Below are 14,344 nucleotides of genomic sequence, written 5' to 3' on the forward strand. Positions count from 1 at the left end.
CCACCTTAGGTGTACGTGGCTGGCGCCTTAGCCTGTTGAGCTATAGGCGCCGAGCCTAGAGCTGGTCTTTTTAAGCAACAGTGATGAGCTTTAGCAGCTGCACAAGCAAAATGGTAAACAGGAAAGCCCGTTTGACAAAATTATTGCTTGGTCTTGTCACGTCAAGCTGTCATTTTGGCTAACTCGTCCAAAATTCTTTGCATCCCAAATCTGAAAGAATTCTAAAATACCTGAGCTCTGTGGTGAGCAGAAAAGGGAGCACAGGTATTGTTCCTCCTTCTCAGCACGGACGTCTCAGCCATTCTGAGACTAATGTGCTGTTTGAACATGTCTTTTCCTTTTTTTCTCCCAGAGCTCTCTTTGCTACTTAAGCAATTTGCTCCAAAAAAGCAGCAGTGCTTAGTGAGAGAAAATACGGGAAAGCTGCGACTTCCTGATTCCCTCTATAGATAATGTCTCTTCATCCTGGGGGCTCCAGCCCCGGTGCATTCACCTGATGCATTCTCGTGATTGGCCTAAGGTGAATCAAAGGTAAGCTTGGAGCCCAGAGAGCTTTGGATTGATTTATTTGGGGGGAGTGCTGCCAGTATTCCTATCACACTGTGATTTCTGAGGGAGACAGTATTATGTAACCAGTGCATCACATAAAAACACCTCCAGCCTTCCAGCGAGGGAGGGCTTCTCTCTTTTTCTTGGTAACAAGCTGCAGATTGTCAGTGAGGAGAGGCAAGGAGCCCACTGCGTTCTGTTGCAGAACACTTTTGCTGTCACCTCTAGGCGTGAATGCAAACCCAGCACACCTTTGGAAGGCAAGCCTGCGTATCTGACATCTGCCCCAGGCCAGGCAGAGGTTTCTATGCTTTAGTCAGCCGTCCCAAAGCACAGCAAACAAATGGACAATAAAGTTCTCCTTTAGAGGGGCGGCTGAGATTCCTGTTTTAGGACATCATCTATCTCATCACAAAACAGCTATTCCTACTACTTTGGGTCACAGTTGTCTGAGTGTAGTTGTGAGCTCAATTTCACTGCTAGTTTGGAAAAATCTAAGGCAGGGTCAGGTGTGATGGCTCACACCTGTAATCCTAGCACTCTAGGAGGCTGAGGTGGGTGGATCACTTGAGTTCAGCAGTTCCAGACCAGCCCCTCCATCTCTGCTATAAAAGAGCCAGGCATCGTGGCAGCACCTGTAGTCCCAGCTACTCTGGAGGCTGAGGCAGGAGGATCACTTGAGCCTGAGAGTTTGAGGTTGTTGTGAGATGTGATGCTACAGTCCTCCACCAAGGGTGACAAAGTGAGACTTTGTCTCAAAAAAAAAAAAAAAGAAAAAGAAAAACAAACTAGGGCAAAGAGGTAGTGCCATCAGTCAGTCCCCTCCATTATAATAGCACTTGATGGTTCGGCGCCTGTGGCTCAAGCAGCTAAGGCGCCAGCCACGTACACCCAAGGTGGCAGGTTTGAATTCAGCCAGGCCTGCCAAACAACAATGATGGCTGTAACCAAAAAATAACCAGGCATTGTGGCGGGCGCCTGTGGTCCTAGCTACTTGGGAGGCTGAGGCAGGAGACTCAACTTGAGCCCAGGAGTTGGAGGTTGCTGTGAGCTGTGATGCTACGGCACTCTACCCAGCGGGACAACTTGAGGCTCTGTCTCAAAAAAAAAAAAAAAAATAGCACTTGATGATGGAAGGCTCTGGCCATCCTAAATGATGCTAAGAGACTATTTGTTCCTCAAGTGCCATGAGAAGTTCAGTTATATTAGTTGCCACAATTTACAGTGAACAGACAAAACTGTTGAGTGACTTGATACAGAGGGGTTTATTTGTCGTTCACATGAAGTCCAGGATGGTTCTTGCTGCCCTCTTCTATCCTATAGCAGGGCCATCTGGAACCTGAGGCCCCCGTAGTCTGTGCTGCAGGGAGGACGAGGGAGAGCGTGCCAGGTTCACAGCCCATCTACCAGCGTTAGTCACGTGACCCCAAAGGGATGCTGGGAACACAGGCCTGCAAATGTGAAGCACTTGCTGGGCACCGATCTTCTCTGCTACATTGGCTATCACAATTTCTGGAAGTCACTGATAAAAATGTGGAATAGGGTAAAGCCAGGCAGGAAAAGTGTCAGGGAACAACAGGGTCCTGGTCCTAAAGGAAGTTATTTGGCACAAGGCTTAGGGCTAAAAGAATGCTTTTCCATTGCAAGTAACCAGAATTATTCCAAGAAACAAGGGCTGAAAACAAGCACAGATAATTCTCCTTTTGGTGTCTGTAGTTTATATGCTCATTGAGTTCCTCTATCGCAGTAGGGTTTTCAAGTCCCTGCTGGGGATGCATTTTGTCATCCTGTTGCTCAGTCCCTCATGGACACAAGGAAAGTGGCACCTGCAGAAAACTTCTCAGCAATGCAAGCACTGAAAAATAAAACAGAATCCTTGTCCTGTGGATGATTCCCATCCTGACCTTTGCTGATCCAGAGATTGGGAGACTGAGTCTGGCCACATCAAAAACATACAAACAGGGAAACGTTTAACAACCTTCAGAAGTCAACAGTTTTTTCTGCAGCTTACAAAGCAAGTAGACAAAGTGCATCAGCTTTGTGTGACGAGGGAGAAGTGAGGTGAGGGGAGCACCCCATTCAAGGGCTGACCAGAATCCTAGAGGGACAGAGGAGGGTTGGAGAGATGGATATTTTTTATATTTATCAAAACAGAACTTAAAAGGAAGAAAAAGAGAGAGGCACACGCACAGGGGGAGATGGAAAAGGAGGAAAGAAGAGAAAGAAGGAGAGAGGAAACCAAGAAAAAGAAAAGAACCGAAAGAAAGAAAGGAAGAGACAGACCTCCCTCCCTCCTTGGTCATCAGCAACCTTCCAAACCGCATTTAATTATAAGCACATGTACATGGTCAGTTGCTACGATGGTGAGTTGTAATCCAGTGCTGTGGTGCCTCATGGCACATGGGTTGGGCTGAGCAGAGTTTTCTGAAGTGCTGTGGCTGCATTTCTCTCACTCTGGAAGGAGGGGGCGGAGGTGGCAGGGCTCTAGGAGTTCCTCTCTCCTGGATTGGGTTTTGAGTCTATGACCCAGGTCTTCTGATCGCTGGCATCTAGATGATATCTTTTCTGAGCCATCACCGCCTGTGGAGGTCCACTGTCAAATTGCTGCTAACTCTTTGAGACCTGCTTTCCCGTGGGCCCTCTGTTCTTGGCTCCACACAAGTGACTTTGGCCCTTACCATGATGATCAAAACATGCAACTTGGCACTTGAGTAGTTTTCAAACACAAGCACACACATGGATTTATGACTTTATGACTTTGCAGAACTGGTTCTGAAGACAGTACACACCAGATAACACTTAAAAGAATCAACTTTAGGGGGAGATATACCAGTTTTGTAGATTAGAAGACATAATATTGTTAAGATAACAATTTTCCATAAATTTATCCATGGATTCAACATACTCCCAATCAACATTCTGGGGAAATGTTTTGGTAGAAATTGACAAGCTGGTTCTAACATGCATACGGAAATGCAGAGGACTCAGAATAGCCAAAAGAGCTTGAAGAGGAAGAACAGAGCTTGAGGACTTAGAATGCTTCAATTGAATGCCTGTAAATCTACAGTAATCAAGACAATGGTGTATTAATGTAAAGATAGATATATGGATCAATGGAACAGAGCAAAGAGTTTGGAGATAGACTCACACAGGTATGGCCAGTTGATTTTGACTAAGGTACAAAGGCACTTCAGTGGAAGGAGGATAGTTTTTCAGCAAATGACGCTAGAATGATTGTTATCCATGTGCAAAAACATCATCTTTGATCCATATTTACCACATGTGCAAAGTTGAACTCAAAATAGATCGTAAATCTAAATGTAAATTCTAGAAATATAAAACTTCCGGAAGAAAAGCTAGGAAGGCTATCTTGAGTTAGGCCAAAATTGTTTAGCTACGACACCGAAAAGACAATTCAGAAAAGAAAAAAGTTGATAAATTTGACTTCATCAAAATCAAGAACATATGCTTTTTGAAAGTCACTGTGAATAGAATGAAGAGTCAATGCACAGATTGGGAGAAAATATTTGCGTATCACATGTCTGATAAAGGCCTTGTATCCAAATATATAAATAACTCTCAGAGCTCAGTAAAACAACTAAAGAAAAACTGGGATACAGATTGTATTGGAAAATTCATCACTAAAGGTGTGTGGATGGTAAATGAAAAACATGATTTATTACTAGGAAAATGCAAGTTAAAATCACAAGGAGATGCAACTACATATTTTTAGAATATTTAAAAAGACTGACCAGGGTGGTACCTGTGGCTCAAAGAAGTAAGGCACCGGCCCCATATACCAGAGGTGGTGGGTTCAAACCCAGCCCCAGCCCAAAATTGTAAAAAAAAAAAGACTGACCATACCAGGCATTGATGAGGATGTTGAAGAATTAGAATTCTCACAGTTTGGAAAACAGCTTCTTAAAATGTTAAAAAATGAACATAACATGACTCAGTCATTCCACTCAGAGAAATGAAAGCCTATATTCAAAGACTTGAAGGTTCAGAGAAGTTTTATTTGTAATAGCCCCAAAATGGAATGTCTATGAGCAGGCAGATGGATAAACAGAGTTGGATGTATTCATGCAATGAAATACTTCTCAGCTTCTCAGCAATAAAAAGAAATAAACTATTGACATACACTACAACATGAATGAATCTCAAAAGTCTTATACTGAGTGAAAAGCACTAGGCAGATAAGGAGTACATAGTATATGATTCCAAATATATAGGAAGTTCTAGAAAATGCAAACAAATCTATAGTGACAGAAGATCAGTGGTTGGCTGGGTGGGCAGGAGACTGGGGGATGAGAAGGTGTCTGAGAAACTTTGGGGGTGTATACACTATCTTGATTGTGGTGATGCATCCAACATATCAAATTGTATACTTTATTATTATTATTATTATTTTGAGACAGAGCCTCAAGCTGTCCCCCTGGGTAGAGTGCTGTGGCATCACAGTTCACAGCAACCTCCAACTCCTGGGCTCAAGCAATTCTGCCTCTGCCTCCCAAGTAGCTGGGACCACAGGCGCCCGCCACAGCGCCTTGGTATTTTTTGGTTGAAGCCGTCATTGTTGTTTGGCAGGCCCGGGCTGGATTCGAACCCGCCAGCTCAGGTGTACGTGGCCACTCGAGCCACGGGTGCTGAGCCAAATTGTATACTTTAAATACAGAGTTTATGTTAATTATACCTGATAAAGCTATTGTTAAAAATTGATTTTAGACATTCCTGTTCTCTAAATCCTATTTTTGGCTTTCCCACTACTGGGGCATTCCTCTCTTGGTCATTTCCCCATCATCCCTTGATTCTCCTGACTCCCTCTTATCTTGCTTCAAAAACAAAATATCTCCTTTGGTCTCATGCTGAACAGTTCTGCTCTTGTTCCTGAACTCTGTTGTGACTCCAGCTCAGAGTTGGGCCCTTGGCCTTTACCATCCATCTGCGGTTCAGATCACAGTGATGGAGCCAAAGAGTGTGGATTCAAAAGCTCTGCCTGCCCACTTCCTAGCTGGGAGCTTCAGCAAGTTCCTTACCATCTCTATATTTACATTTCCTTATCTACAAAAATGGTGGTAATAGTATTTCTGTTATGAAATTCACTGCAAAGACCAAATGAGTTAATAGAGAATACTTAGAATGCTTGGTGTGTAATGAGCGTTTAATCCATGTTAGATATTACTTCCAGGACTTAAAAGCATTTTTCCAAGTTTAGATAATTCCTTCCTTAAAAGAATTTATGACAGTAAGTGTATATGTGTGTGTGTAGGTGCAAAATGGCCAACTAGAGGCTGCTTTTGCCAGAAGCTCCTATCTAGTAGGAGAAAAGTTGGACTGAAATGAACTCAGAGAAGTTGCAATTGGGGAGTTGAGCACAAGGAGAGGAAATCAATGTGCACATCATCCCCACTGAGACAAACTGCAAGGCTGAGAAAGAGGAAGAAAGATAACGGAGATCAGGTCCAGAGAGACTGCACTGAAGGCCTTGGGGCTGATGGGGCCAGGAGACCCCTCCCCCAACTGGGAGGCCCACTGCAGTCTTCCTGCAAGTGAGCAGGGAACAAAGGACCTCTCTTCTCATTCCACAGGAGACAGCTGTGAGGTCCCAGGTTTCCTGCAGCTGGAAATATCTACCTCTGAGTCCCCATCCTGCCTGATTCAAAAGTGAACAAATTTTCCTCTCCAGTCCTAAGCCCACAGCCTACCTTTCCACCTCCCTGGTTGCCTGATGGACAATCCCCTGCAGAGACCAGGGTGTTTGATGAGTTCTCCGAGAGACCTCTGGACTGTGTGGGCTGCTGAGCTGACTGGCTCCCCACATCCTGCTAAGAGAGGAAACAGTAGGGCTATAGTTCTAACTTTGATGTGGGGAGATGTGGTCTCTCCTGACTCTCATTTCTGCTAGTCAAGACCTTTCCCTTGCCCTCTGGAGAGCTCCTGGCTGATATCTGTGCCTGGTGACTCCCTGTGACTCTCAGCTTCCCTCCTAGAAACCTGGAGAGAGACAAGCCTAGTCTTGAGTAACTGGCGCTAGAAAGGGCCAGGAACCAGACCTCCCCCTCAGCAGTGGGAGAGGCTACATTTTATCTAGATCATGGCCAGGACAGGGGAGGGAATGTGGCTTCTCTGAACTTGCTGTGCTGCAAGAGCAAGTTTGATTGGAACTTTCGGTCAGAACTTTCCATGGATTCTTATTCTCCAGCAGCCACTGACTATGGCTGCAGGTTTACCACTCATTTGAGTTTGTTTGCACAGGTGGGATTGACATAGTGAGGGGCTGATGCAGTGGGTTTAATCCAATAATTTCCCTCCTCCAGTTGTCACCAGCAGGGGCAGGCTGCAGCTGTTCCAATCTCTCTACAGCAGAAACTTCAGCAAAATACTGTGGCTCCTTTAAACTAGGTGGAGGACAGGCTGAGACCAGGACAGAATCAGGTTGCCCTCTCTAAGCAAGGCTGGCCCTCAGAGACTCTCACTACAGCCCTGAAAGATAGCTTCAAGATATCTTCTTGAGGCTATAGGGGAAGGGCCACAAGCACAAGCTCTAGCTCATTGACAAAGAGGAGGTTAGCTATAGTTCCTGGGGGCTTCCAGATCTGTTCTAACCCCACTAGTTTAGTTGCCCAATAGATCTGTGCAATGCTTCCTTAAGGTCCCACATTAAATTGTCCGCCAATAACTATTCAGAGACAACCTAACATTTCAAACTTGTAATTATAAAAAGCATAATTAATATTTTTTAAAAAGCTGAAAAGAGCCAGCAAAAGAATTCTGGCAACATGGAAAATCAGAGCAGATCAATTCCCCCAAGAGATTACAAGGGAGATGCCACAGAAAATACCATTCATTGAGAAATTGCTGAAATGTCAGAAATAGAATTCAGAATATGGATAGCAAATAAGATGGATGGAATTGAGGAGAAGGTGAAAATAGAATTCCAAAAAATGAGATAACTTATCTCAAGAAAATAGTGAATTTAAAGACAAAGTCATCAAGGATCTGGACATAATGAGGAAAGATATAACAGAGTGTAAGGAATTGACAGAAGCATTCAAGGATCTTCAAAACACTATAGAGAACCTCAGTAATAGAATAGAACACGGAGAAGAAAGAATTTCATAAATTGAAGATGAGACTTTTGAACTATCCCAATCATTCAAAGAGGCAGGAAAAAAAAGAACAGAAACAAATATTCCCTGAGAGAGTTATGGGATTATTCCAAAAGATTAAACATCTGCATTATAGGGATTCCTGAAGAAGAAGAAGAAGAAGGTCCTGAAAGCACTGATGCTCTACTTCAAGATATCATGGTGGAGAATTTCCCAGGTATTGTAAGAGGCACAGAAATTCAGAGAGTAGATAGTTTCAGAACCCCAGCATGATTCAATCCAAACAAACATTTCATAGACACATTGCAATAAAGTTTGTCCAAGTCAACATGAAAGAAAATAGGCATGGAGGCCATCTCCAACAAACCCTCAGCCAATACCATATTTAATGGAGTAAAACTGAAAGCATTCCACTTAGAACTGGAACTAGACAAGGATGCTCATTATCACCACTGCTATTCAGCATAGTGCTAGAAATCCTCGCCATTGCAATTAGGCAAGAGGAGGAGATCAAGGGTGTTCAAATGGGGACAGAGGAGGTCGAACTCTCACTCTTCACAGGAGCCATGATCTTATATCTGGAAAACCCAAGGGAGTCAATTACAAAGCTTTTAGAAATGATAGTAACATCTTGGGATACAAAATCAGTGTCCACAAATCATTAGCCTTCATGTATGCCTATAATAGTCAAGGTGAGAATAAAATCAAAGACATAATACCAGTAGCTCCAAAAAAGATGATGAAATACCTGGGGATATATCTAACAAAGGATGTGAAGGATCTCTATAAAGAGAACTTTGGAATCCTGAGAAGAGAAATAGCAGGAGATGTTAACAAATGGAAGAACACACAATGTTCATGTGTGGGAAGAATCAACATTGTTAAAATGTCCATCCTATCTAAAGCAATCTATAGACTTAATGCAATCCCCATCCAAAGCACCAATGTCATACTTGGAAGAGCTTGAAAAAAATAGTACTTCATTTTATATGGAACCAGAAAACCTGAATAGCCAATAGTTTTTTTAAATAAAACAAATCTGGAGGCGTCACATTACCAAACTTCAAGTTATACTACAAGTCTATAGTGACCAAAATAGCGTAATACTGACATAAAAATAAAGATAGAGATCTATGGAATTTAACAGAAAATCTAGAGATAAATCCAGCCACAAATTGCCATCTGATCTTTGGTAAACCAAACAAAAACATGCACTGGGGAGAAGAATCCCTATTTAATAAATGGTGCTGGATGAACTTGTTGGTCACATGTAGAAAACTGAAACTGAACTCACACCTCTCACCATTGACAAAAATTGATTCTCACTGGATAAAAGAGTTAAATTTAAGACATGAAACAATAAAAGTTCTAGAAAAGAGTGTAGGGAAAAGGCTTGACAAAATTGGCTTGAGAAAAGATTTTATGAAGACCCCGTTGGCAATTGCGGCAACACTAAAAATAAATAAATGGGACATGATCAAGCTAAAAAGCTTCTGCACAGCTAAGGGTACCATAACCAAAGCAAACAGACAGCCTTCAGAATGAGGGAAGGTATTTGCATGCTACAAGTCTGACAAAGGGCTGATAACTAGAATATACAGAGAACACTAATCAACAAGAAAAGAGCAAACAACCTCCATTGAGGAGGTTGACTTGGGTAAGAGACTTGAACAGAAAATTCTCTGAAGATGACAGACCAATAGTCAACAAACACTGAAAAAATGCTCATCATCTTTAATCATCAGATAAATGCAAATCAAAACCTCTGAGATATCACTTAACTCCAGTGAGATTAGCCTACATCACAAAGCCCCAAATCTGCAGAGGCTGGTGTGCTGCCACCTGTAAGGCAGTGGCCCAGTTATGCCCACGGTGTCTCCTCGTATCTCTTTGGCTTGGAGAGAAGGGAGCACTTCTACACTGCTGGTGGGACTGCAAACTAACACAACCTTTATGGGAAGAAGTATAGAGAATTCTCAAAGAACTAAAAAGTCAGCCTTCCATTTGATCCTACAATCCCATTAGTAGGTATCTACCAAGAGGAAAAAAATGTTTTAACACAGGGACATTTGCACCAGAATGTTTATCATAGCTCAGTTCACAATTGCCAAGACCTGGAAGTGACTGAAGAGCCCAGCAACCTATGAATGGATTAACAAGCTGTGGTATGGCTCGGCCCCTGTAGCTCAAGTGGCCAAGGCGCCAGCCACATACACCAGAGCTGGTGGGTTCAAATCCATCCTGTGCCTGCCAAACAAGGATGACAACTACAACCAAAAAATAGCCAGGCATTGTGGTGGGCATCTGTAGTCCCAGCTACTTGGAAGGCTGAGGCAAGGAGTTGGAAGTTGCTGTGAGCTGTGATGTGATAGCACTCTACCCAGGGCAACAGCTCGAGGCTGTCTAAAAAAAAAAAAACCAAGCTGTTGCATATGTATACCATGGAGTACTATTTGGTCATCAGAAAAGATGGAGACTTTACATCTATTGTGTTTACTTGGATGGAGTTGAAACACATTTTTCTTAGTAAAATATCTCAAGAATGGAAACAAAGTATCCAATGTACTCAATACTAATATAAAATCAATACATAAACAATTACATGTCTGCATAAAAGAGAAAAACAAATATACTCAGCACACCCTCTGAGTGAAGGCTCAACTGCAATGTGAACTTTACCTTGGAAGTGAGAACAATGTAACTTAAACATTTGTACCCTCACATTAATTTGAAATTAAAATAAATAAATAAAAAGAAATTATGACAATGGAGAGGAAGTTGCATACATTATGGCCCATCAATTCAGCAGAATATTACATGTACCCTAAAAAATTACCCTTTTTATGAGCCTATAATAATTTGGAGGAAATGTTCATTAAATGAAAATAAAGCAGGTGTCATGACCATACTTAACAGTATCATCTAAGCTATACTTAGAAACCCAAATAAAAATTTTGTACAGAGTAAAGACTGAAAGGGCTACACTGGAAATGTTAATAGTGGTATCTTTCATAGTGAAAAGTAGCGTTTTCCTAGAAAGAACCTGTTAATTATAAGTGAGTATCTCTTTGGGGTGTTTTGCAAACAACATTCTTTTATTAGTTAACTTCTTACCTAGTCAAGCCTTTAGCAGGAAACAGAGTGATGCAACCCAGGGCAGGGGAGTATATTTGAAGTGGAGGGAGAAGAGATGTATGAAAGAGGAAGAGGACGCTGTAGGGAAGATGGGACATGCCAAGGAAAAGTCTCGCTTTCCCATTGTACCTGGAGCCAGGAGCGTTCACTGTCATGCCCCAGTCTACTGTGGAAATCACTCTGGTGCCGTCTTCTGTGGAGACCCGTGAGGCAGTGGCCCAGTTATGCCCGCGGTGTCTGCTCACACATTTCTCTTTGGCTTGAGATCTGTTCCTATGGGAAAGGGTGTTGCTCATTCATGATGGTAATTGCAAGGACTGTGATTAAATTATTAAGAAGCTGTAAAAATCATTTGCTGATCTTCTGTTCCAAGCAGAAATCCAGCTTTTGTCACACTTACAAAATGTTGACCTTGGTTTATGCTTTATTTGTACATATTTAGTTGCAGGGAGAAGATGGCCTTCCTCTTTTCTTCTTTCCCCATCTTCTCATTTATTCTATTATTTCTGTGGTAATTTTTTTCTAATCACATACTGCTCATGAGATAAGGCAATGCCAAAAGGTACCTTGCTGCTTGGGCACTGGTTTCTGGTCAACACTTTATTGCCTAGAGGGGTTGGTAATTTTAGCTGTGTAAGTTACCTTGACACAGGTGCTGCCAGAGACTCTGAATATCAAGCTTTTGCCTACTAGCTATACATTCAAGGCTTAGAACTGGAGATGGCCCTAATGGCCATGGGTGCCCTTTCATTTTTCTTTAAGACATCAAGAAAGTGGGGCTGCCTTTATATATAGGCTGCAGTCTTGGAAATGTGGACCTTACTCTTCAAAAGGATCCAACTGATGAAAAAATACTTGAGCACTTCCATGGGGCAAGCTGTCTAGAAACCCAGTGACAGCCAGCCTGGGGTGTGCCTCTCTTCCTTGTCCCCAGGCGACTGAGGCCCAGTGAAGGGAGAGGGTGTTCCTAGTCACCACGCTGCAACCCTGCCAAGGAGAGGTTATCACTGAGGGCAATCAGAGGCTGTATGTTTTCAAAAACAATTATTTTATTTTTTACTTATTACTAAAACATGCCAGGTCATTGCTAAATTGGAAATACAGAAAAAAATTATAAAACAATGTTTGGGGCTATTTTATTTTAAAAATATTTCATTTTTATTTTTTACATAATTGAATAAATTACAGTGCATAGAATTTTGGGGTCTTGCTTCTATCACTTCATATAGCATGAGTATTTTCAGATAGTGTTAGGAATACTTTGCAATCAATTTTAATGGCTGCTTAATATTCTCTCCTGCTGTAGTTTCTTTACTAATTCTTCTCTGGTTGGATGTTTTTCAATATGATAAGTAGTACATCAATAAAAACCTTTGATCATTAACATTTTTTATATTTTATGTTATTTCCTTAGTATAGAGTACCAAAAGAGGAATTTATGAGTGAAGATAATAAAAGTGGCTTTCATTTATTAAGCACTGTACACAGGGTACATACATTTTTTAATTTAACCCTTATAACAATCATTGAAGATTTGTATTCTTATTTGTATTTTATAGATGAAGGAAGACTCAAAAAGTCACACAGCTAATAAGTCACAAAATTGGGATTCAAAGGTATGTTGGTCTAATTACAAAAGTGTTGGTTAATTTTACATGTCAACTTGGTGGGCCACAGTGCCCAGATATTAGGCCAAACATTTTGAGTGTTTCTATGTGGATGTTTTTAGATGAGATTTACATTTAAGTTGGTGGACTGAGTAAAGCAGATTGCCTTCCATAATGTGGGTGGGCCTCATCCAATCTATTGAAGGCTGAATGGGAAAGAATGACTGGTCTCCAATTGAGAGGGAATTCTCTAGTGGACAGCCTTTGAACTTGAACTGCAACACCAGCTCTTCACTGGATCTGTAGCCAGACTCAGCAGATTTTGGACTTCCCACCCTCCATAATCATATGAGCCAATTCCTTAAAATAAGTCTCTTTTTACATATACACATATTCTATTTTTAAAAATTTTAAAGTTATTATGGGAAATAATAGTTGTATATGTTTATAGAGAACATGTGATGTTTTGACACATATATACAATATGAATTAATCAAATCAGTATAATTGGGTATCCATCATCTCTGGTATTTATCACCTCTCTGTGCTAGGAACATTCCAGTTCTACTCTTTTAGCTATTCTAATGCATACCTTAATTCATTGTTGATCATAGTCACTGTCAAACACTATTTTACTGTCAAATATTGTTCATTCTATCTAATTAACTATATTTTTGTACTCATCAACCATCCCCACTCCATTCCCCATCCCCGACTACCTTTCCTAGCCTCCAGTAACCATTATTCTACTCTCTATTTCCAGGAGATCAAATTTTATTTAATTAATTAATTAATTTATTTTTATAGACAGCATCTCTCTTTATCACCCCTGGTAGAGTGCTGTGACATCACAGCTCACAGCAACCTCCAACTCCTGGGCTTAGGTGATTCTCTTGCCTTAGCCTCCCGAGTAGCTGGGACTACAAGTACCTGCCACAATGCCCAGCTATTTTTTGTTGCAGTTTGGCCAGGCTAGGTTCGAACCTGCCACTCTCTGTATATGGGGCCAGCACCCTACCCAGTGAGCCACAGGCACTGCCTAGATCAATTGTTTTTAATGAATGAGAACATGCGAGATTTGTCTTTCTGTGCTTGGCTTATTTCACTTAAGATAATGTTCTCCAGTTCCATCCCCATTACTGCAAATGGCAGGATTTTATTCTATTTTGTGATTATATAGTAATCCATTGTATATACATTCTGTTGATTCTGAGTCTGTGGAGAACCCTCACTAATAGAACATTCTTTGGCTAAAATAATTTCAAAGTTTTTGATAGGTATTTTTAAATTGCTTCTCAAAAGGCTTAACAATCAATATTCCCACCAGCAATGCGTGAGAGGACGTGGAATGATGGTTCACAAAGAAGAAACACACAGAGTATGGGTCTCTGTGTCATCCACAGCATTCTGCATTCATCTTTAAAATATCCTATTTATACACAATATAGAAAAAAAATATTATGCTATTGCTTTGTTGCTAGAATTCACATTTCTTTTTCTAGAGAAATTGAGCATTTCTTTTTAATAGATAAATATTCACTTGTTATGTTCTATTTTTCTTTTGGAGGAATTGAGTTTTTTACATTTAGGTTTCTGAAATTTATTTGGTGTATAGTACATGTCAAAGATCTGATTTGATATCATCCAAAATGGCTGATATACCGGCCTATAGGCTTTTATTATCTAATCTACTGGGCTTTGGTTTTCCCATCTGTGAAGAGAGGGCTGAAGCTAGAAGTTCTTAACACTTATTGAGCGTTAGAATCACCTGGAGGAACTTTTTAAAAAACATAGTTGCGGCTCGGCGCCTATAGCTCAACCGGCTAAGGCGCCAGCCACGTACATCTAAGGTGGTGGGTTCGAATCCCCAGCCCGGACCCGCCAAACAACAATGACGGCTGCAACCAAAAAATAGCCGGGTGTTGTGGCGGGCACCTGTGGTCC

Source organism: Otolemur garnettii, unplaced genomic scaffold (genome assembly GCF_000181295.1).
Source record: "Otolemur garnettii isolate 467f Iridium unplaced genomic scaffold, OtoGar3 scaffold00086, whole genome shotgun sequence".
Classification (NCBI taxonomy): domain Eukaryota; kingdom Metazoa; phylum Chordata; class Mammalia; order Primates; family Galagidae; genus Otolemur; species Otolemur garnettii.